This window comes from Medicago sativa, chromosome 2, assembly GCF_051527215.1.
Source record: "Medicago sativa cultivar Bolivia chromosome 2, Bolivia_mono, whole genome shotgun sequence".
In the NCBI taxonomy this organism is placed as follows: domain Eukaryota; kingdom Viridiplantae; phylum Streptophyta; class Magnoliopsida; order Fabales; family Fabaceae; genus Medicago; species Medicago sativa.
In genome coordinates, this window is record NC_140750.1 from 61964979 (window position 1) to 61988291 (window position 23313).

General features: G+C 37.3%; 1 pseudogene across 1 annotated transcript; it reads right to left on the reverse strand.

The window, feature by feature from the left end:
• Positions 1–1623: 1623 nt before the first annotated feature.
• LOC146949450 (putative leucine-rich repeat receptor-like serine/threonine-protein kinase At3g14840) lies at positions 1624–5113 on the reverse strand (annotated as a pseudogene). Its single transcript, XR_015027275.1, has 8 exons — positions 4731–5113; positions 4233–4431; positions 4011–4142; positions 3607–3725; positions 3292–3502; positions 2925–3162; positions 2616–2766; positions 1624–2249 (listed from the first exon to the last, which is right to left on the reverse strand). The product of XR_015027275.1 is annotated as a putative leucine-rich repeat receptor-like serine/threonine-protein kinase At3g14840 (transcript).
• Positions 5114–23313: the final 18200 nt, after the last annotated feature.

Genomic DNA, 23313 nt, shown 5'->3' on the forward strand with positions numbered 1-23313 from the left:
CACCATGGAAGGAGAAAATCTGTCCATTTACCTAGCCATCTCTACGGAGGTTGTGAGTGACGTCCTCGTGGGGAAAGTAGAGATGAACCAAAGTCTTGTATACTTCTACTCAAAAGCTCTAGCCGGGCATCAAACGATAGAGAAAATTGCATTGGGATTAATGATAGTGGTGATGGACGAAACTGACAAGTACACCAAATAGTAACAGGTAATAAAGTAGTAAGTTTATCGTTATCATTGTCGTTCACTTTGCAATTAGCAAAACTTAAATTAAAGAGTGAAATTAAAAGAGATTAAGTAAAGATGGTAGGGTTTTAATTGCCCTGGCCAATGCGTTAGTAGGTTTGTGATTAAGAGGTTTAACGATGATTATGAAATCCTTGAATCCCCCTTTGTCTTTGGTAGAATATTTAACTTAGTAAAACGTCGGTTATGTGGTGTCTACTTATGATTTAAGAACCCGATTTTAGAATTCCTTAACCATAACGATAACATGTGCGGTAAAATAAACTAGTTATAATTACAACGTTACCGCAAGGAAGATTTAGAAAATATCACATTTCCTACTTAATTTTATTGACTATAATTAAGAAATAAGTAATTAGAATTGTCATGAACAAAAGAATAATTTCGAGTTGTCAATCTTAGTAATTCTATACGGATCAATTTTTAATGTTACTGCTACGGTTTTGAATTGAAAAAGCATTATGCACAGACAAAAACAATTTAAATCGGACACAAGAAAAGCAAAACTGAATAGAAACTTTATTAATTGAATTCTACAAATAAGAAGGGGTTCATCTTAGAACTCTGATCAAAGAGGTTTAGTTGCACATGACAATAGACATCATAATAAAACATTGAATAATACTGCTACGGTTTTGTTTTTTTTTTATTTTATTTTAATTATACCCTTAAACAAATTTTCGTATAATAAAGTTACTCCCTCCGTCCCATTTTAACTGAGCTTTTTGTTCATTTCACACATATCAAGAAAAAGTGTATAAGTGAAAGAGAGAGAAAAATAGTTTTGAGTGTCTGTCAAGTATTGGTGCATTCCTTCTTATCATAAATGCAAAGTAGAATATATTCAATTGAGAGTGATGAAGTAGTATTAATTAGAGTTATAATTGAAAAAAAATGTAATTATTATTGTATTGAAAAGTGAAATAGGTCATTTTTTTTTGGAACAATAATTTTTTACAAATGACTCAATTATGAGACAGAGAGAATATATTGTTAGTGTTATTAAAAAAGATATGGATTTTTGTTATATTTGTTATATTATTGTTATCATTGAAAAAGATAAATATTTGTTGAGTTTGTTACATTTGAAAGTCACAAATATCTATACTTTTTTTCCTAAAGATATCTACACTTATAATTTTAATCTATATAAAAAAAATTATATCAAAAAATCATTTGTAATTTGCACGCAAAATTTCTATAAAATATCGTTGATAATATACACGCGTTAGCACAACGCTAGTATTCAAATTTGGAATACAACAGTAATTCTTGATCACTCATTGACCCCATCCAGGTAAGTATAATACAACAGTAATTCTAGTTTACGCAATTATAAGAGAGAAATTAAATGGGGAAATTAAGATAGACAAAGTATTTGAGAACTTGGTCCCTCCCAACACTTTCTAGTAACATGTAATTGGCTGCCGAGTTTTCCTTCAGTTTCCTATTTATTCAATAATTGTTTAATACATATCTGTTGCCTAACAACATAATAATTGCAGCAAAATAACACAATACCGGCCTATATGATTTGCACCAGACACTTTGAGCCTCTAGGCCTCCTCTCATGATGTTTATTATTAAGAGGTCTAAGACATTCTTAGTTTTTTCTCCTCCCAATAGGAAGAATCAAATTGGACCAGATAAAGGTCTACAGCTGATGAAGATGAAGCAGTCCATGGCCCATCAATTGATAAACTCTGACTTTCTGTGTGTGACTTACTTGTATTATTTTCTTGCATCTGATAGTAATACTGCCTCATTACTTCCATCTTCTTTTCATCCATCACTTCACTTGAATCTGGCATAAATTCTGGAACCACAGTCTTTCCTTCAAGCATACTTACCACGGACGACATAAGGGGCCTAAGGTTTGAAGTGACATTGGTGCATAGGAGAGCCACATTGATTGTGACCATGGCTTCCTTTTTGTTGAAATCTGAACCTAATCTTCTATCAACTAGCTCCATTACGTCACCTTTCTCTTTCAACATATGTGCCTGTTGACGGGAAAAAAAAAACAGTTTGATTTGAAACCCAAGTCCTTTATAACAGAAACATCCAACTTCTGAAAATTCTTCAAAGTAAAATTGGCCATATTTATGTTTATTAACTAAAAGCTAAAATGATGTACTAGCATGTCATTCAAATGCTTAAATGATAGTATGTCACTCTACTAGAGAAACAAAAAAAAGTACATAATTTTTTAATCGTTCATTGTGCTTCTAGTGAAATGTAATACTTCAACAAAAAAAATTATGTATCTCTTCAAAATTAGCATCCAGTTTCTCATTGACTGAAGGAAGTGTAGATAGTACCATGGAAAATCAAATTTACATGACCAAAGGAGAACATCATAACGTTACCCAATCAAGAAGATAGAATGCTTCCTCCTTTGACCGATAAATGGTGTTGCTCCTTCCACTAATTATTTCCAAGGCAACAATTCCAAAACTTTAAACATCCGCTTTGTCTGTCAAATAACCATGCATTGCATATTCAGGCGCCATATATCCACTGCGTAATTCAAATATAACATTTCAACAACTTAATATCAGTATATCACATGATATCAAACTATTGTATTATAAACAAATATCATTTGAATTAAATTTGACAAGTTTTTGGAGTAATTTTTAATATTCTCCGAGAAGGCAAGGATTACAGTTACTCACTAGGTCCCAGCAATTCTAGTACTAATGTGAGTATTGTCCTCCTCATCAAGTTTCGCCAAACCAAAATCAGATATCTTTGGCTCAAGATCTTTATCAAGCAACACATTAGTGGCTTTGATGTCTCTGTGAACAACCTTCAGTCTTGATTCTTCATGTAGGTATGCCAAACCTCTAGCAATACCAACACAAATCTTCTTTCTTGTTGACCAATCTAATCTTATTTGGTGTTCTTCTGGACCTTTATTTGAGAAAGTAATATGTTGTGTGTTAGGTTATGCCAAATGGTACTACATAGTCATGTGCTAAGTTAGAAAATGTGAAATATCACATAAACAACAACTCGAAGTAGACCATATAGAAAAATTACCAAATAAAGCACGAGCTAAACTATTGTTTTCCAAGTATTCGTATATCAGCAACAACTGATCTCCCTCCACACAACAACCGTGGAGTTTAACTAGATAAGGGTGTTGCAAAGCAGAAATCATGCCTATCTCATTTAAAAACTCACGATTCCCTTGCTTTGATTTAGAAGAAAGTTGCTTTACTGCTATCAATGTTCCATTGGGTAAACATCCCTGATTTCGAGGGATGCTAATTTGTTAGAACTTGAGAAAGAATTTTCTGAAAAATATAAGTAAAATTATAGTAAAAGCATGACACTAGAGGATTTGTTAAATACCTTGTACACGGGACCAAATCCTCCTTCTCCAATCTTATTGGAAATATTAAAGTTATTTGTCGCTGCTTTGATTTGTCTTAAAGTAAATAAATCCGTCCGTAGGTCCAAACTATTTAGCTCTGTCAATTGAAGTAAGGGAAATATTAAAGATCTCTTATACCCAGAAAATTACACATGGACACTCTGCATCGACAATCCATTGGAATTAAGCTTAAAAATTTCTTCTTATCACGATAATTAATTATTCACAGGACCCATAAAATGATAAACTTATAAAAGTTTATTTACTCGTACTCACTCCATTACACAATGTGCACAAGTTTATATTTATCACTTGAATAATTCATGTATTTCTGCAAAAAGTTTGATAGTAATGACAATAAAAGTAGTTTCTTTGTGATTACCTCTTGTTAAAGAATTTTTCTTTCCAAAACATCCTTTCCACCAAAGTATACCAAATATTAGAATCACAATAATTGTTGCTGCAACCACAATTCCAACCACAGCCCCTGCAGATAGACTTCCAGGTGGAGAATCTGTTTGATTATTATACAAGACATTTTAAATATTAGATCATAACAAGGAGATCATAGCATAAGATTAGGAAGGTTCAAAGTATAACTCACCAGATGATTCCACTGATATGGCTGATATAAGAGGACCATATACTGATTTAATTGGGAGAGACTGTGTCCCTTTTCCAGCCCAATACAAGCGTATCTCCAAGGTATTGTTAGTAACATCAACATTGAACTTTCTTACGACTTTCTTACCAACTCCTCCTGCTTCTTCTGCAATATTGAAGTCCTTTTCCACTGGATTTCCCTGCAACATTTCAATCACAGCATTAATGTTTCAAGATAATTTCAATCTACGAATACTTTAATTGTCAGTCTGTTTTAAAGTTATAGTAGAAATTGATTTTATAAATTATTCCAAACAAGTGAACTACTGATAGGAAAGAGATTCGGTGGGTAGTGAAATGATGAACATCTTTCAATTGAAAAAAATAAAATAGTTCGACAATATGGCTATGGGAACCTAGTGATCACTTGACTAATGACCTTATTTTCTTCTTTACGATACAGCAACTAACTATTGAAATAAAATTTTAAACCATGTACCTGAATATAGATATCAAATACACGCCTTCCAAGACTACTATATGTTTGGTCGTCGGTGAACATTATTTCAGCAAAATGTAGATTTACCGTGTAGCTTCCGTTTGCCAGACAAAAGCCATAATAAGTCAAAGAAATAGGAGAAACACGTGCAGTCATGTACAATTCAGCATCCACCATAGTAAGTTTAGTGACATTTTGAGGGAAATAATTTTTTCCAAGTTGATTACTACTATCCATGAATATACCAGTCGTGCTAAATGCCCAATTTCTTGTTGGACTTGGACCGACATAGGATATAGATGGTTCTGATAAATCTGAATCACCATCATAACTTGTTGTGTTCACTATTGCTGGCTTTCCACCACAATTTATATACAGAGAGTTTGCAGCTGGGTTGAGAAGATTGTGTGAGAAACTTTGGGAATATTAAGGAAACTAATAAATCAAATAAAGAAAAATATGTTCCTTGAAAAAACAAAATTCTCCCTCTTGTAATCTATCATGTTTTTTTTCATGGTGGGTTATGCAAATCTAGCTAGTCAAACAAAACTCATGATTTGTTATTGCTGATATCTTTCATACACGGCTTGATTGAAGTGTGCCCAAAGTAAATTTAGGGAACAATAAGAAAGCTAACCACTAAGTTTTTCTTTTATAAAATAAAATGTAAAAACATGGTCAGATCTTAGATGCATATAGGAAAGTCACCATGAAGAAACTCACGTTTGGTACATTCAAAGCTCAAACACGAAATTGTTCCTCTGAGAGAAAGATGGAAGGAATAGAATAAGTTAGAATGATAAGTATAACAAGACTCACCACATAACAAGAAGGAATTAAATGAACGAAGTAGTATTTATAACACCATACTTACATGTCATTGCGTGCCCACGAGGTAGAAAACTGAAGGTGAGAAAAACACAAGAAGGGGGGGGGGGGTTGAATTGTTGTTTAAAAAATTCTTCGTTTCTCCTAAAAACTGAACACACTGATCAGAAGCTAAGTGAGACAGCTTCTGAAGTGATAATCAGAATCTAAATGCAGCGGAATAAAACAGAGAGAGAGAGAAGAAGAACGACACAAAGCAATTATACTGGTTCCTTCCACAATCCGGAAGTAGTCCAGTCCCCCTTGCACTTCCAAGGAGATTTCACTATGAGTAATATCTGATTACAAATGCTCAAGCACACAAGCAAGAGACTTCCTTTGCTCAAGCACACAAGCTAGAGACTTCCTTTGCTCAAGAACACAATCAAGAGACTTCCTGCTCAAGCACAACTGCAAGAGACTTCCTAACTAAACAAAATTACACAGAAAATTGTTTAAGGTTGAACACTTGATATACAATCAGAGGTGCTCTCAATACAAATCAGATACAGACTCAATGGACTTAAGAATTTCTAAGATATGACTTTTAGACACAGAAATTCTAAGTGAATGCAGAACAATTTCAGCAGAGATTTGGCACTTGTAAAAATGTTATGAGTCTTTCGTTTAGCGTTCTTGCATTACCAAATTTCTAGGTCTTCACTCCTTTATATAGAGGTGTGAAAGAGACGTTGTGAAATTGCCAGCACACCAAAGAGTCGTTGTTGAAGCTTGATCTTTCACCAATGATCTTTTGCCTGATTTGGTTGTTGTCCTATGAAGAACCAATTTGAAATCCATTCCTTATCCAAAGGAACATATATGCAGGCGAGACCGTATTCTGGAGCTGTTTTCTTGTCTTGAAGCGTGGACACAAAACAGAGTAGTGGAGAACGTGGCTGTACAATTCGTACAATAGTACAATGTCAACGCTTTCGTCCAAATTGCAAGCACATGCCTTCAAACACCTTTGAAATGGCCGTTGCAATGTTCCACTGATTTTCTGCTGTGTTTTCGAGACCAATAGACAGCTTTTGCAATGTAGATCCTTCAATCTTTGAATGTTTTGCAAATCTAGTTGATCTTCAGCTTCTGGTGAAATGACTTCTGATGAGGCAGCTTCTGATGATGCAGCTTCTGATGAAGCAGCTTCTGCAGCTTCTGATGGTGCAGCTTCTTCAGCTTCTGATGATGTGGCTTCTGGACCTCTTGTCTTCAGAAGTACTATTCTTCAGGAGCAGCTTTACTTCAGGAGCGGTATTTCTTCAGGAGCAGCTTGACTACAGGAGCGCTTTGCCTTCAGAATCATCTAAGCTTCATTTCCTTTTGCTCTTTATTTGCTCATTCAGAACCAACCAATGATGTAACTTTTTAACTGTGGTCCTGTACACTTGAACAAATATTAGCTAGTCCAATTTACAATTTTTAATACCTTGTTATCATCAAAACTCTTTAAGGTTCATTGTTAAACACATTTTGTTCCAACAATCTCCCCCTTTTTGATGATGACAAACAATAGTATTTAAAAATTGATCAATTGTTGTTAATCTAATTAACAAGTTGACTTTGGGGTTCTGAGGTTTGTAAGCTCAGAATCTGAGGTTTGTAAGCTCAAACTCCCCCTGAGTCTGATAGTCTTTAAGGTGAGGTTTGTAAGCTCCCCCTAAGTTCTATCCAGGTTAATTAAATTCATTTTTCGCACAATAAAATTATCAGAGCTTTAAAGAATGAATCAATGAAAGAATTAATTCGGAGATAAGAAGAATGGTTCAATTAATTTTACTTGAATTTTGATACTCCTTCTTTCGTTCATAGCTTATACCAGTAAGGTAAAAAACATGATAGAAGTTTTTCAAAAAAAAATTCAAATGCCATTAATGGGGCTCAGAGCCTTTAAATACTTGTCACATATACTCCCCCTTTTGTCATTATCAAAAAGATTTAAAAAAATAAGCACAAAAGACAAAAAGATTTGAAAAAAAATTCAAACATGAAGAGAGTATAATAGAAAAAAAATAACTAAGTCAATCAGTGCAATGTAAATGAACAAGAATATCTAGGCATTGTACATAAATCAGAAGTAGCTAAGCAGTCCGAACCATTAAGTATTCAGAAACATAGAAAAACAAGATGGTTTAAGAAGCAAGAACTAAGAATTTAAAACAAACAACAAACAAAAGATAACACTAAGGTGTGCAACTAATGATTGATTTGTTGTTGTTTCTTCATCTTCTCCATTTCTTCAGTTTTTGTCTTCAACAGTTCTTCAAGGTATTGTTGCCTCTGGAGAAGAGCCTGTTCCCTTTCCTTAGCCTCTTGCTGCTGCTGTGCCATCTGTTTCTTCAGAAGCTTACACAACCTTGCTTCTCTGGTCAAGTAGTCCTTTTCTGAGAAGAAAGGCTGGTTTGCCAGGAGCAGTGTATAACTTCTTACTCTGAGATTCTGCTTCAGATGCTCCATTAAATTCCTGACAGAAGCTTCCTTGCTTCTGATGCACTTAGCCTTTACATTTTCAATAAGCTCAGATGCCCGGTTCTGAAGAGATGCCCAGGAGTCTTCATATGCGTTGGTGAGATCAATTGACCTTCTTTGATCCACCAGATTATGCATTTGACTAAGGATTGTGAGAAGCTCAGCATTAATATATCCAGATTCCAGGATGTTTGTGGGTGGTTGTTCAAGGGTTTCAAGATCAGAATCACTGATTTCCAGGTCTTGAACAGGGTTAGGAACTGGAATGGTAAAGTGTGTTTGTGTGTTTGAAGATGAGGGCTGGTCAGAAGCAATGTGTGCGGTAGAGGTTGAGGCTTGAACATTGACTTGAGAGTTGTCAACATCCATGGGAGTTGGTTTTGGGGAGTGTTCAATTTCAGTTGGTGGTTGTTGTGGTGAAGTTGATGTTTGAGTGTTGAGTTGGGGGTCAATGGTAGCTGTTGGTGATTGTGGGGGTGTTGTGGGTTTATGTGGTTCAGGTGTTTGTTGATGGGGGTTTTCTGAAACAACATTTTCAGAAGCAGCTGCTTCTGGAGTTGGTTCAGAGGCTTTTTCTGAGGTAGATTTGTCTATAGGTAACTCACCTGAGTAGTGGAGAGCAAGACTGTCTAAGACAGAAATGTCTTCTTCTTGCTCAGTTGCTTGTGGTGAAATGGGGGTAGAGGTGACTGGAATCTGACATACCTTGACTGAAGAGCCAGCTACAGAAGTGGTAGCACTAGGTGCTTTCAGAACCGCTTCTGAAGCTTTAACAGCCACTTCCTTGACTTCTTCAGACTTCTTCTTGAAGAATTCATCACAATTCTCCAGTCCTGAAGCCTTGAGCCTTTGATCCCTTTTCAGATTGTGCTGAGCTTCTTTCCTTTTTATCTCAGCTAGCATCTGAACAGCTTGCTCATCAGCTTCTTTCTCCATATCAGAAGTCACTACAACCATTGGAGTGAAGGTTAGTTCAGATGCCTTCTGTAACGCCCGTCTTAATTATTTACTTAATTTAATGAGGATTTATATATTTATTTATATATATATATATGATTTAAGAATTTAAATATGTTTGCATGATTTATAGATAAATTATGTGATTTTCTAGAATGACGTGAAGTATATTGATGTTGTGAAGTTGTTATGTTGGTGTGACTTATTTTATTATTAAATAAAATAAGATATGAGAAATAAAATAAAAATATTAGAATTGGGCTGTGATGTGTAAAGAGTAAGTTTAGAGGTGAGAAGAGTAATACGAAAAGATAAATAGGGCAAACATAAGTTAGAAACGTTTTTACGTGAAACGCTTTTGGAGAAAAGGGAGAAAAGTCAGAAAAGAGGAGAACTAGAGGGAGAGCTGCGATTTCATCATAACCAGGTAAGGGTGAGACTAATTTTCAATATTATTAAGAGTATGATTCTATAGGATGAATTTAGCATGATCAGGTTAAGTTTTGGTGAGAATTGAGAATTAGGTTTAAGAACAATTTTGATGATTGAACCATGAACAGATGTTAGATTGATGCTAAATTAGTGTACAGAACTCAGATATACCATAAGATGATAATTAGATGTTAAATTGAGGTTAGAATTAGGAGATTAAGTGAAAAGTTGGAATTTTTAGGTTTCTGGCCGTACTGACATTCATCGCTCGCACCTGCGAGCAAGAACACTCGCAACTGCGAGCTAGAACCCAGAACTCGCAACTGCGAGCAATGCAACTCGCAACTGCGAGTGACCCGTAAGCTCGCAACTGCGAGTAAAGACTTAGGAACCCAGAATGCACGCTTTGCTCGCCAGTGCGAGCAAAGTTACTCGCAACTGCGAGTTAGGCTGTTAGTTGCCCAAAATTGTCCCGATGCGATCCTTTCGCACGTGTAGTCTTGAGATGACCTTAGAAGTAAGTTGGAGAGCTGTTTAGGATGCTTTCATAAGCTCCAGAAGTCTGTTATGGTGACTGAAACCAGAAGTGTTGCTGCATGAATGCTATAATGATGTTTTATGATATTTATATTGATGTAATTAATTCTTTATGTGAATGTTAACACATTCAAGCGTTGTTAATTGTTGCATGTTGCTGCTGTTTTCTGTTGTCGACTGTTAGTGTCTTGAGGTTGCATGAGTCGGTCTATGTTGTTGGAATTTAAGAAGTCGTCCGTGATTATGAGTCGTATGAGTTGTACACGTCGTTGTCTAAGTTGTTGGAAGTTGAGTTCATTGCATACTCATTAAAGTTGGGGGCTTTAGGCCCGGCAGCCTTTGTGCTCACACGTTGAAGAGCTTATTATGCTCATTTTGTTGTTGAATGGTACCACATGCATTTGCATATCAAGAAGTTTCATGTTGTCTAAGTTGTTAAGTTGTTGTTGTGTTGTTAGAGTTGCATGGTCAAAGATGAGTTGTGTTGTCCAGTTGTTGTTGAGTTGATAGAGTTGCATGGTCAAAGATGAGTTGTGTCGTCAAGTTGAGTGTTAAGTTGATTATGATTTGCGATGAAAATTAGTAACGGTATTTGATGATTGTGTTTGTTATGAAAGGAAAAATATGCTAATTGTTAATTGATGATATGTTATTAATGTTTAAGTCGTTAAATGCATTTTATTGGATTATATGCTTAATGTATTGATTATGAAATCTCACCCCTTCTGCGTATATGTTGCCTCGACCGTGGGTAATGTGCAGGTAATAAAGATTAGCGTTCGTGAGTGGACTCCTCACTTGGTGTCTAGGTGCTCTGATACGTAACGGGATGGGGGCGTGCTTTTACTTCTATTCCTTACGTGTCTCTTTTATGAACTAATTTATGAGATTTTCCAATAAGGCCTGCGTGCCAAGACTTTAAAATGTTGAACCATTTTCCGCTGCAACAGTTTAAGATTTGTCATGATGTTGAATTTGAAGGATAATTACTATTATCCATTTTATGATTTAAATGAAGTATGTGACATTCCGTTGTGATCAAAATACTCTGATTTTAAATGAAATTTTTATGTTGGGAAAACGGGGTGTTACAATTGGTATCAGAGCAGGTCGGTCCGTCCGGCCAAGTAGTGAGTCAAGTTGTGTCTTTAGGAGTTGGAATACCACTATATGATATTCTAAATGTTGTGTGTTGTGCAGAGAAGAGACCTGGAGGCTGCGAATCTTATTTGCTATAAGAGGACTAGAATGGCTGGAAGAAATGATGTTGCGCTTGCTGCTGCTTTGGAAGCTGTTGCCCAAGCTGTGGGACAACATCCAAATGCTGGTGCTGGTGCGAATGCTGATGTGAGAATGTTGGAGACCTTTCTGAGTAATCATCCTCCTACCTTCAAAGGAAGGTACGACCCTGATGGAGCACAGACGTGGCTCAAGGAGGTTGAGAGAATTTTCAGAGTTATGCAATGTACTGATGATCAGAAGGTGCGTTTTGGAACGCATATGCTGGCTGAGGAAGCTGATGACTGGTGGGTGAGCCTCCAACCTACCCTAGAGCAGGATGATGTAGTTATTACTTGGGCTGTGTTTAAGAGAGAATTCCTAAACAGATATTTTCCTGAGGATGTTCGCGGGAGAAAAGAGATCGAGTTCCTTGAGCTAAAGCAAGGAAGCATGTCGGTGACAGAGTATGCAGCAAGGTTTGTGGAGCTGGCTCAGTTCTATCCACACTACACGGGGGACAATGCTGAGTTCTCCAAGTGTATCAAGTTTGAGAATGGTTTGCGTGCTGATATTAAGCGAGCCATTGGTTACCAACAGATCCGTGACTTTTCTGCCTTGGTGAGCAGATGCAGAATCTATGAAGATGACAGCAAAGCTCATTATAAGATTATGAGTGAGAAGAGGGGTAAGGGCCAACAAAGTCGCCCAAAGCCTTACAGTGCTCCTGCTGACAAAGGAAAAGGAAGAGCTAATGATGAGAGGAGGTCTAATAAGAAGGATGCTGGTGCTGAGGTTGTTTGTTACACTTGTGGCGAGAAAGGCCATAAGAGTACTGCTTGTACTAAGGATATTAAACGGTGCTTTCGTTGTGGCAGTAAAGGACATACACTTGCAGAGTGTAAGCATGCGGACATTGTGTGTTTTAACTGCAAAGAAGAGGGTCATATTGGGTCTCAGTGTACGAATCCGAAGAAGACTCAGACTAGAGGGAAAGTGTTTGCTTTGACTGGTACTCAGACTGAAAATGAGGATCGTTTGATCAGAGGTACTTGTTATATTAACAATACTCCTTTAGTTGCTATTATTGATACTGGTGCTACACATTGTTTTGTTGCTTTTGATTGTGCTTCTAAGTTGGGTCTTGCTGTGTCTGATATGAGTGGAGAAATGGTCGTCGAAACTCCAGCTAAGGGTTCGGTGACTACTTCTCTTGTTTGTTTACGATGTCCTTTGTCTATGTTTGATCGTGATTTTGAGATTGATTTAGTTTGTCTGCCTCTGAGTGGAATGGATGTAATTCTGGGTATGAACTGGTTAGAGTACAACCATGTTCTCATTAATTGTTTTAGTAAGTCGGTACGTTTCTCTTCTGCTGAAGAGGAAAGTGGAGCAGAATTTTTGTCTACTAAGCAGCTGAAGCAATTAGAACGCGATGGGATCTTGATGTTTTCCTTGATGGCATCCTTATCTTTGGAGAATCAAGCAGTGATTGATAAGTTGCAGGTGGTGTGTGATTTTCCTGAAGTTTTCCCTGATGAAATCCCTGATGTACCACCGGAGAGAGAAGTTGAATTTTCTATTGACCTTGTTCCGGGAACGAAGCCGTCAGCTTCTGAGTTGGCTGAGTTGAAGAAACAGTTGGAGGAATTGCTAGATAAGAAGTTCATTAGACCGAGTGTTTCACCTTGGGGAGCGCCGGTATTGTTGGTTAAGAAGAAAGATGGAAGTATGAGGTTGTGCATTGATTATCGACAACTGAATAAAGTAACTATAAAGAATAGATATCCACTTCCTAGAATTGATGATTTGATGGACCAGCTGGTGGGTGCACGTGTGTTAAGCAAGATTGATTTAAGGTCGGGTTATCATCAGATTAAAGTAAAAGATGAAGACATGCAGAAGACGGCCTTTAGGACGCGATATGGTCATTATGAATATAAGGTGATGCCTTTTGGTGTGAGTAATGCGCCTGGCGTGTTTATGGAGTATATGAATCGCATTTTCCATGCATTTTTGGATCGCTTTGTGGTTGTGTTCATCGATGATATTTTGATTTACTCTAAGACAGAAGAAGAACATGCAGAACATTTGAAAATCGTTTTGCAAGTGCTGAAAGAGAAGAAGTTGTATGCTAAATTGTCTAAGTGTGAATTCTGGTTGAACGAGGTAAGCTTTCTGGGCCATGTTATTTATGGTAGTGGTATTGCAGTCGATCCATCTAAAGTTGAAGCAGTATCACAATGGGAGACTCCTAAGTCAGTTACAGAGATTAGAAGCTTTTTGGGTTTGGCAGGATACTATCGAAGATTTATAGAAGGATTTTCTAAGTTGGCACTTCCGTTAACACAGTTGACGTGTAAAGGTAAAACCTTTGTGTGGGATGTTCATTGTGAGAATAGTTTTAATGAATTGAAGAAGCGTTTGACGACGGCTCTAGTTTTGATTTTGCCAAAACCTGATGAACCTTTTGCGGTGTATTGTGATGCGTCCAAATTGGGCTTAGGCGGTGTGCTTATGCAAAATGGTAAAGTTGTTGCTTATGCATCAAGACAGTTGAGAACTCATGATTGAAACTATCCTACTCATGACCTTGAATTAGCTGCAGTCGTATTTGTCCGTAAGATTTGGAGACACTACTTGTATGGTTCGAGATTCGAGGTGTTTAGTGATCACAAGAGCTTGAAGTATTTGTTTGATCAGAAAGAATTGAATATGCGACAGCGACGGTGGCTCGAATTGTTGAAGGATTATGACTTTAGTTTGAATTACCATCCGGGTAAAGCTAATGTTGTTGCGGATGCCTTAAGTAGGAAGAGTTTACATATGTCTGCTATGATGGTGAAGGAATTTGAATTACTTGAACAGTTTAGAGATATGAGCTTAGTTTGTGAAATGTCGTCTCGGATCGTTAAGTTAGGAATGCCGAAAATTGATAACGATTTCTTGAAAAGTATTAGAGATGCACAGAAGGTTGATGTTAAGTTTGTGGACTTGTTGGTTGCTAGTAATCAAACTGAAGATGGTGACTTTAAAGTCGATGATCAAGGTGTGTTGAGGTTCCGAGGTAGGATTTGTATTCCAGACAATGATGAGATAAAAAGGATGATTCTGGAAGAGAGTCATAGGAGTAGCTTGAGCATTCATCCGGGAGCTACAAAGATGTATCATGATTTAAAGAAGCTGTTTTGGTGGTTAGGATTGAAACGTGATGTGGCACAGTTTGTGTACTCTTGTTTGATTTGTCAGAATTCGAAGGTAGAGCATCAGAAACCTGCTGGGTTGATGACACCGTTAGATGTACCAGAATGGAAATGGGATAGTATATCCATGGATTTTGTGACGAGTTTGCCAAATACTCCTAAAGGGAATGACGCAATTTGGGTGATTGTTGACAGATTGACGAAGTCGGCACATTTCCTTCCGATTAATATTAGTTTTCCTGTGGCTCAGTTGGCAGATATTTATATTCGAGACATTGTGAAGCTGCATGGTGTTCCTTCGAGCATTGTGTCGGATAGAGACCCACGATTTACTTCTAGATTTTGGAAGAGTTTGCAAGAGGCCTTAGGCTCTAAGTTGAGATTGAGTTCGGCTTATCATCCTCAGACAGATGGTCAGTCGGAAAGAACAATTCAGTCACTCGAAGACTTGTTGAGAGTTTGCGTACTTGAGCAAGGTGGGACTTGGGATAGTCATCTCCCGTTAATAGTGTTCACATATAATAACAGCTATCATTCAAGTATTGGGATGGCACCTTTCGAGGCTTTGTATGGTCGGAAGTGTAGGACTCCGTTGTGTTGGTTTGAAACAGGTGAAAGTGTAGTTTTAGGACCAGAAATTGTTCAGCAGACTACTGAGAAAGTGAAAATGATTCAAGAAAAGATGAAAGCGTCGCAGAGTCGACAAAAGAGTTACCATGATAAGCGTAGGAAAGACATTGAGTTTCAAGAAGGGGACCACGTGTTCTTGAGAGTTACTCCGATGACCGGTGTTGGTCGTGCATTGAAGTCTAAGAAGTTGACTCCGAAGTTTATTGGTCCTTATCAGATATCTGAGAGAATTGGCACGGTGGCTTATAGAGTTGGCTTACCACCGCATTTATCAAATTTGCATGATGTGTTTCATGTGTCGCAGCTGAGGAAGTATGTTCCAGACCCGTCCCATGTGATTCAGAGTGATGACGTGCAAGTTAGAGACAACCTTACGGTGGAGACTTTACCTTTGAGGATTGATGATCGCAAAATGAAGACGTTGAGAGGCAAAGAAATACCTCTAGTGAGAGTTGTTTGGAGCGGCACTACTGGTGAAAGCTTGACGTGGGAGCTGGAGAGTAAGATGATGGAGTCTTACCCAGAGTTGTTTGCTTGAGGTAAATTTTCGAGGACGAAAATTTTATAAGTTGGGGAGAGTTGTAACGCCCGTCTTAATTATTTACTTAATTTAATGAGGATTTATATATTTATTTATATATATATGATTTAAGAATTTAAATATGTTTGCATGATTTATAGATAAATTATGTGATTTTCTAGAATGACGTGAAGTATATTGATGTTGTGAAGTTGTTATGTTGGTGTGACTTATTTTATTATTAAATAAAATAAGATATGAGAAATAAAATAAAAATATTAGAATTGGGCTGTGATGTGTAAAGAGTAAGTTTAGAGGTGAGAAGAGTAATACGAAAAGATAAATAGGGCAAACATAAGTTAGAAACGTTTTTACGTGAAACGCTTTTGGAGAAAAGGGAGAAAAGTCAGAAAAGAGGAGAACTAGAGGGAGAGCTGCGATTTCATCATAACCAGGTAAGGGTGAGACTAATTTTCAATATTATTAAGAGTATGATTCTATAGGATGAATTTAGCATGATCAGGTTAAGTTTTGGTGAGAATTGAGAATTAGGTTTAAGAACAATTTTGATGATTGAACCATGAACAGATGTTAGATTGATGCTAAATTAGTGTACAGAACTCAGATATACCATAAGATGATAATTAGATGTTGAATTGAGGTTAGAATTAGGAGATTAAGTGAAAAGTTGGAATTTTTAGGTTTCTGGCCGTACTGACATTCATCGCTCGCACCTGCGAGCAAGAACACTCGCAACTGCGAGCTAGAACCCAGAACTCGCAACTGCGAGCAATGCAACTCGCAACTGCGAGTGACCCGTAAGCTCGCAACTGCGAGCAGAATAACTCGCCACTGCGAGTAAAGACTTAGGAACCCAGAATGCACGCTTTGCTCGCCAGTGCGAGCAAAGTTACTCGCAACTGCGAGTTAGGCTGTTAGTTGCCCAAAATTGTCCCGATGCGATCCTTTCGCACGTGTAGTCTTGAGATGACCTTAGAAGTAAGTTGGAGAGCTGTTTAGGATGCTTTCATAAGCTCCAGAAGTCTGTTATGGTGACTGAAACCAGAAGTGTTGCTGCATGAATGCTATAATGATGTTTTATGATATTTATATTGATGTAATTAATTCTTTATGTGAATGTTAACACATTCAAGCGTTGTTAATTGTTGCATGTTGCTGCTGTTTTCTGTTGTCGACTGTTAGTGTCTTGAGGTTGCATGAGTCGGTCTATGTTGTTGGAATTTAAGAAGTCGTCCGTGATTATGAGTCGTATGAGTTGTACACGTCGTTGTCTAAGTTGTTGGAAGTTGAGTTCATTGCATACTCATTAAAGTTGGGGGCTTTAGGCCCGGCAGCCTTTGTGCTCACACGTTGAAGAGCTTATTATGCTCATTTTGTTGTTGAATGGTACCACATGCATTTGCATATCAAGAAGTTTCATGTTGTCTAAGTTGTTAAGTTGTTGTTGTGTTGTTAGAGTTGCATGGTCAAAGATGAGTTGTGTTGTCCAGTTGTTGTTGAGTTGATAGAGTTGCATGGTCAAAGATGAGTTGTGTCGTCAAGTTGAGTGTTAAGTTGATTATGATTTGCGATGAAAATTAGTAACGGTATTTGATGATTGTGTTTGTTATGAAAGGAAAAATATGCTAATTGTTAATTGATGATATGTTATTAATGTTTAAGTCGTTAAATGCATTTTATTGGATTATATGCTTAATGTATTGATTATGAAATCTCACCCCTTCTGCGTATATGTTGCCTCGACCGTGGGTAATGTGCAGGTAATAAAGATTAGCGTTCGTGAGTGGACTCCTCACTTGGTGTCTAGGTGCTCTGATACGTAACGGGATGGGGGCGTGCTTTTACTTCTATTCCTTACGTGTCTCTTTTATGAACTAATTTATGAGATTTTCCAATAAGGCCTGCGTGCCAAGACTTTAAAATGTTGAACCATTTTCCGCTGCAACAGTTTAAGATTTGTCATGATGTTGAATTTGAAGGATAATTACTATTATCCATTTTATGATTTAAATGAAGTATGTGACATTCCGTTGTGATCAAAATACTCTGATTTTAAATGAAATTTTTATGTTGGGAAAACGGGGTGTTACACCTTCTCCTTATGCTCATTTCTCTTTACCCCATCAAGAGCTTTGTTCAGATGCTCTTCTGTGATGATAGACTTTGATTTGTCCTTACTTCTTTTCTCGGGAATAGAAGCAGCCCTAATTCTCTTCTTCTCCTGTAAATCTGCTAACTTAAAAGCAGCAAATTCCTTAGCCATTCTGGCCTTGGCAGGAGTCAGCTCAACCATAGAGCTTTTTATATCAACAGGTGCCTTTTTCTTCTTCAGCTTGGGCTCAGCTTCCTCTTTTTCTACTTCATCCAAAGCTTCATCTAGTTTTTCCTTGTGATAAACTGTTTCAGCTTTCCCCCTCTTTCTTTTAACATCCTTCTTTTGCTTGCCCTTATCAGTAGTTGCTTCTGATGCAGTGGCACTCTTTACCTACTTCACTATAGCAGGAACAGCTTCCTCCTGAGTGCTTGCATCTTCTTCCAGGACATACTTAGCAACTGATTGAACTAGGAAATCAGAGTCACTTTCCTTAAAGATGGGAGGAAAGTCCCTGATTATCTCAGTTTCAGCAGTTGTCATCTCTAACCACTTCTCATCTTTAGGGGCTGTCTTGAATATGTGCATAGAATGCAATGTCTTGCTACTGATAGTCTTCTCTGCAGTAGATACTTCGAAGCAATTATCAGAAGCACTCCTTGTATTTCTCAAGAAATCCAGCACTCTTCCTTGATGAAAGATCTCAGACAATAATCTTCCATAAGGAACTTGCTTCCTTCCTCTGATAGTGCTTTCATTTATTGCCCAGCAGAGATGATCCATTACATATCTTGGGAAGTTTATCTTTTCCAGAATAGCCATGAAGTAAATTGCTAGCTTCTGTTGGTTGTTAGGTTGATCAGACCCTCCTGCTCTTTGAAAGAAGCAGTCGTTACTGAATTTCACCAACATCCTGTTGTGAATCTCCATTTCAGAAGGCTTGGCATTTTTCTTCCCACCCAGAAGAGTGTTGTAGTAACCTTGTAGCAGAACATCTTCCTTCTTGACTATTTCTTGGAATCTACCCTCTGCTTCCATTCTACAAGCTTTAGCTATAACGTCCTCAGTGATGGTTATAGGAATGCCCATCACTTCAGACCTTATTTCTAAGCTATCAAATGATGTAGGATTCATATCCATGATCATTTTCCCTTTCTTTGACCCAGCTTGTTTGCTCACGACTTTTGCAGGCTTTTCATTGTACACTTCAGCTCTTAACCAAAAGTCCTTGACCAAGTTCACATACGTTGGCCCATTTAGCATCTTGAAATACTCAGACAACTTATGAGTTTCTATCAATCCTTCCATTTCCACTTCGTACTTCTTGAGTGAAGCAAAGTCCACCGGTGACTCTACTTGAACTATTAAGGATTTCCATGGAATATCCATAGTCTTTTCTTTGTAGACTGACCCAGATTCTGGTGCGCTTTGCATGTTTGATGTAGATTCTGAAACTTTTGAGCTTGATGATGCCATTTTGATGATTGATGAAGATTTGAAGAAGATGAAGATTTTAGGGTTCTAAGGTTGAGAGAATGCGCTTACTTCGCAAGAAGTTTGAGAGCAAATGTGTTTGTTGTGAGTGAAGAGTGTGTGAATTGACAAAGTGTTAAAAGTAAAACGATTGCAATTCAAAAGAGACAAACAAACATAACATTAATGACAAAATTGGGGGCGCGTGAAAAGTACTTTCAAAGCTAAAATCATCATTGCCCTTTTTAGTTATACACCAACACATAGAGGCCACGTAAGAAGTTTACAGAGTAACTACCAAGTTAGTGGGCCAGAAGTTACTTTTAAAAAGTAACTCCCAACGTTTCCACTAATTCAACTATTCAGAAGCAATAAATCCAGCTTCTGGACTTCAGATGCTGACGTCATCAGAAGCGAGTTTTCCTCAGAACCTCAATAAAGAGCTTCTGATGGACTACTGCTTCTGAACTAACTTCAGAACCTAAAATCCTATTCAGGAGCAAGCAAACATCTAATCAGACACGTAATGCATGTTCAAATTTTTCTTTATAAAATCAAATCTTTCAACAGTTAAAGGCTTAGTAAATATATCAGCCCATTGATTTTCAGTATCAATGAATTATATATCTAAAATTCCTTTTTGAACATAATCTCTGATAAAATGGTGTTTGATTTCAATGTGCTTAGCTCTTGAATGCAAAATTGGATTTTTAGACAAACAAATAGCAGCAGTATTATCACAATAAATGGGAATACTGTTAGCAGTTATCTGATAATCTTCCAACTGATGTTTCATCCAAAGTAGTTGTGTACAACAACTTGCAGCTGAAATGTATTCTGCTTCTGCTGTAGACATAGCAATAGTTGTTTGTCTTTTGCTAGCCCAGGATATAAGATTATCACCCAGAAATTGACAATTGCCACTGGTTGACTTTCTTTCAATCCTATCACCAGCATAATCAGCATCACAGAATCCAATTAGCTTATAATCTAAGGATTTCCTATAAAGGAGTCCAAGATTAGTTGTTCCTTTCAAATACCTGAAGATTCTCTTGACAGCAGTCATATGAGATTCTCTAGGATCTGATTGGAATCTTGCACACAAGCATACACTGAATAAAATATCTGGCCTAGATGCAGTGAGGTATAACAAAGAACCAATCATACCTCTATACAGCTTCTGATCCACTTTAGCTCCTTCATCTTCTTTGCTTAAGGTGCACGTAGGGTGCATTGGAGTGTTCATCACTTTACAATCTTCAAGTTTGAACTTCTTCAGAAGCTCCTTTGTGTACTTTGATTGATGAACATAGACTCCATCTTTGCATTGATTGATTTGAATGCCAAGGAAGAACTTCAGCTCTCCCATCTTGCTCATTTCAAATTCATCCTGCATTAACTCAGAAAATTCCTTGCAAAGAGATGCATTAGTAGAACCAAATATTATATCATCAACATATATTTGCACAACAAGAATATCTTTCCCAAGGGTCCTTCTGAAGAGTGTAGTATCAACCTGTCCTCTTTTAAAATCATTCTTGATTAAGAAATTACTTAGTCTATCATACCAAGCTCTGGGAGCTTGTTTCAAGCCATATAGTGATTTCTTCAGTTTAAAAACATGGTCAGGATATTTAATATCCTCAAATCCAGGAGGTTGCTTGACATACACTTCTTCTTCTATGACACCATTTAGAAATGCACTCTTGACATCCATTTGATATAATATTATGCCATGATTAACTGCATAGGAAAGAAGTAACCTGATTGCTTCCAATCTTGCAACTGGAGCAAACGTTTCAGTGTAATCAATGCCTTCTTGTTGACTATACCCTTGTGCAACAAGCCTGGCTTTATTTCTTGTTACTTCACCTTGCTCATTCAGCTTGTTTCTGAATACCCATTTTGTTCCAATAATGTTCTTGTGCTGAGGTTTGGGTACCAGATCCCACACATCATTTCTTTGAAATTGATTCAACTCTTCTTGCATAGCTAGGATCCATCCATCATCTGAAAGTGCTTCATCAACTGTTGTAGGTTCAATCATTGAGATTAGTCCAATCATTGACTCCACTTGTCTGAAATGTGATCTTGTTCTTCTTGGACTATCTTTGTTTCCAATGATTAGCTCCTCAGGATGTGAAGACTTGTGTTTGAATGTGTTTCTGGGAGGATCTGCTTGATGTGAGCTATCTTGTGCTTCATCAGAAGCAGCTTCATCTTGTGCTTCTGATGTGGGTTCAGCTTCTGGACTATCTTCAGACTCAGCTATCTGATCAGGTTCTGGAGTAGCTTCAGGAACCTGTATCTCTGCAAAACTTTCACCTTGCTTTGAAGTTTTATCTTCAAGCTCCTTGTCATCAAATTTAACGTGCATAGATTCTTCAACACAGAGTGTTTCTGAATTATACACTCTGTATGCCTTTGACCTTTCAGAGTAACCTAAAAAGATTCCTCTTTGGGCCTTGGCATCAAATTTCTTTAGGTAGAGCTTGTTGTTCAGAATGTAACATGTACATCCAAATTGATGAAAGTAAGAGATATTGGGTTTTCTTCCTTTAAAGAGTTCATATGCTGTTTTCTCCAAAATAGGTCTGATATAGATCCTGTTTTGAACATAGCATGCTGTATTCACTGCTTCTGCCCAAAAATGTTTTGGTAAATTGTTTTCATGAATCATGGTTCTGGCCATTTCTTGTAAAGTTCTATTCTTTCTCTCTACAACCCCATTTTGTTGTGGTGTTCTAGGAGAAGAGAATTCATGGAAAATTCCATGTTTTTCACAAAAAGCTTCAAATGGCTCATTTTCAAATTCTCCACCATGATCACTTCTGACTTTCAAAATTTTTGATTCTTTTTCAGATTGAATTTGAGTGCAGAAGCTACTGAATACATCACACGCAACATCTTTACTCTTTATGAATTTCACCCAAGTCCATCTGCTGTAATCATCAACAATGACTAATCCATATTTACTTCCATATAAGGATGCAGTACTCACTGGTCCAAATAAATCAATATGGAGTAATTCTAAAGGTCTTGAGGTTGAAACAATGTCTTTGGTTTTAAAAGATGATTTCACAATTTTGCCTCTCTGACATGCACCACAGAGTGCATCTGAATGATAGTCAATGTCTGGTAGCCCTTTCACAAGTTGTAACTTACTAAGCTTAGAGATTAACCTCCAGTTAGCATGTCCCAACCTTCTGTGCCACATCCATTTCTTATCATTCACTGATAGTAGGCACATCACCTTCTGATCAGCCAGTTCAGAAAAATTGATTTTATAGACATTGTCAACTCTCTTTCCCTTGAACACAATGGATTTGTCTTCCTTGTTGATTACTGTACAGTTGGGTTTTTCAAAAAGCACATCATAACCATTATCACAAAATTGACTAATGCTCAAAAGGTTATGTTCAAGACCATCTACCAACCATACATTATTAATTGAGGTAGAGGAATTACCAATAGTTCCTGTACCTATGATCTTGCCTGACTGGTTGCCTCCAAATTTCACATTTCCTCCCTCTTTCATTGTTAGGCTGAGGAACATGGACTTGTCTCCTGTCATGTGTCTTGAGCAACCGCTGTCTAGGTACCATGATCTTTGCTTTGGCACTGCTCTTAGACATACCTGCATCATTGACATTTTTAGATTTAGGTACCCATTGTTCTATGAGTCCTGGAAGGTTAGTACTTAAGGCTTTACTCTTCACTTCTTGTACCTTGTGCTGTGAGTTGGGTTGCTTCTGATTAACCATCACCTTAGGTTTTGGTATTTCAGAAGCAGTAATTGTCTTCTTCTGAAACTTAGACTTCAGAGCCCCAGATTTTGGTTTTACCAGACTCTGAGGAATAGGTTCTGATCTTTTCAGGATCCTAACCTTTGAAGTCTTGGAATCAGATTTGATCATAACCTTTGACTTAGAGTTCTTTGGCTTTGAAGTAATCTTAGCCTTAGAACTAGAAGCTTCAGGTTCTGATTGAACAACAGTTTCCAACTCAGCCCCTTCTGGTACAAAGAAGGTTTTCAGTCCTTCCTTGATGCATTCACAACAAGATTTTAGATTGGTTTTCTCAAGTTTCACTTCTGGAAAACCAATTCCTCTGCCATTGTTCTTGTAAATGCTATAAATCATAGAAGCTACTCTGCTTCTG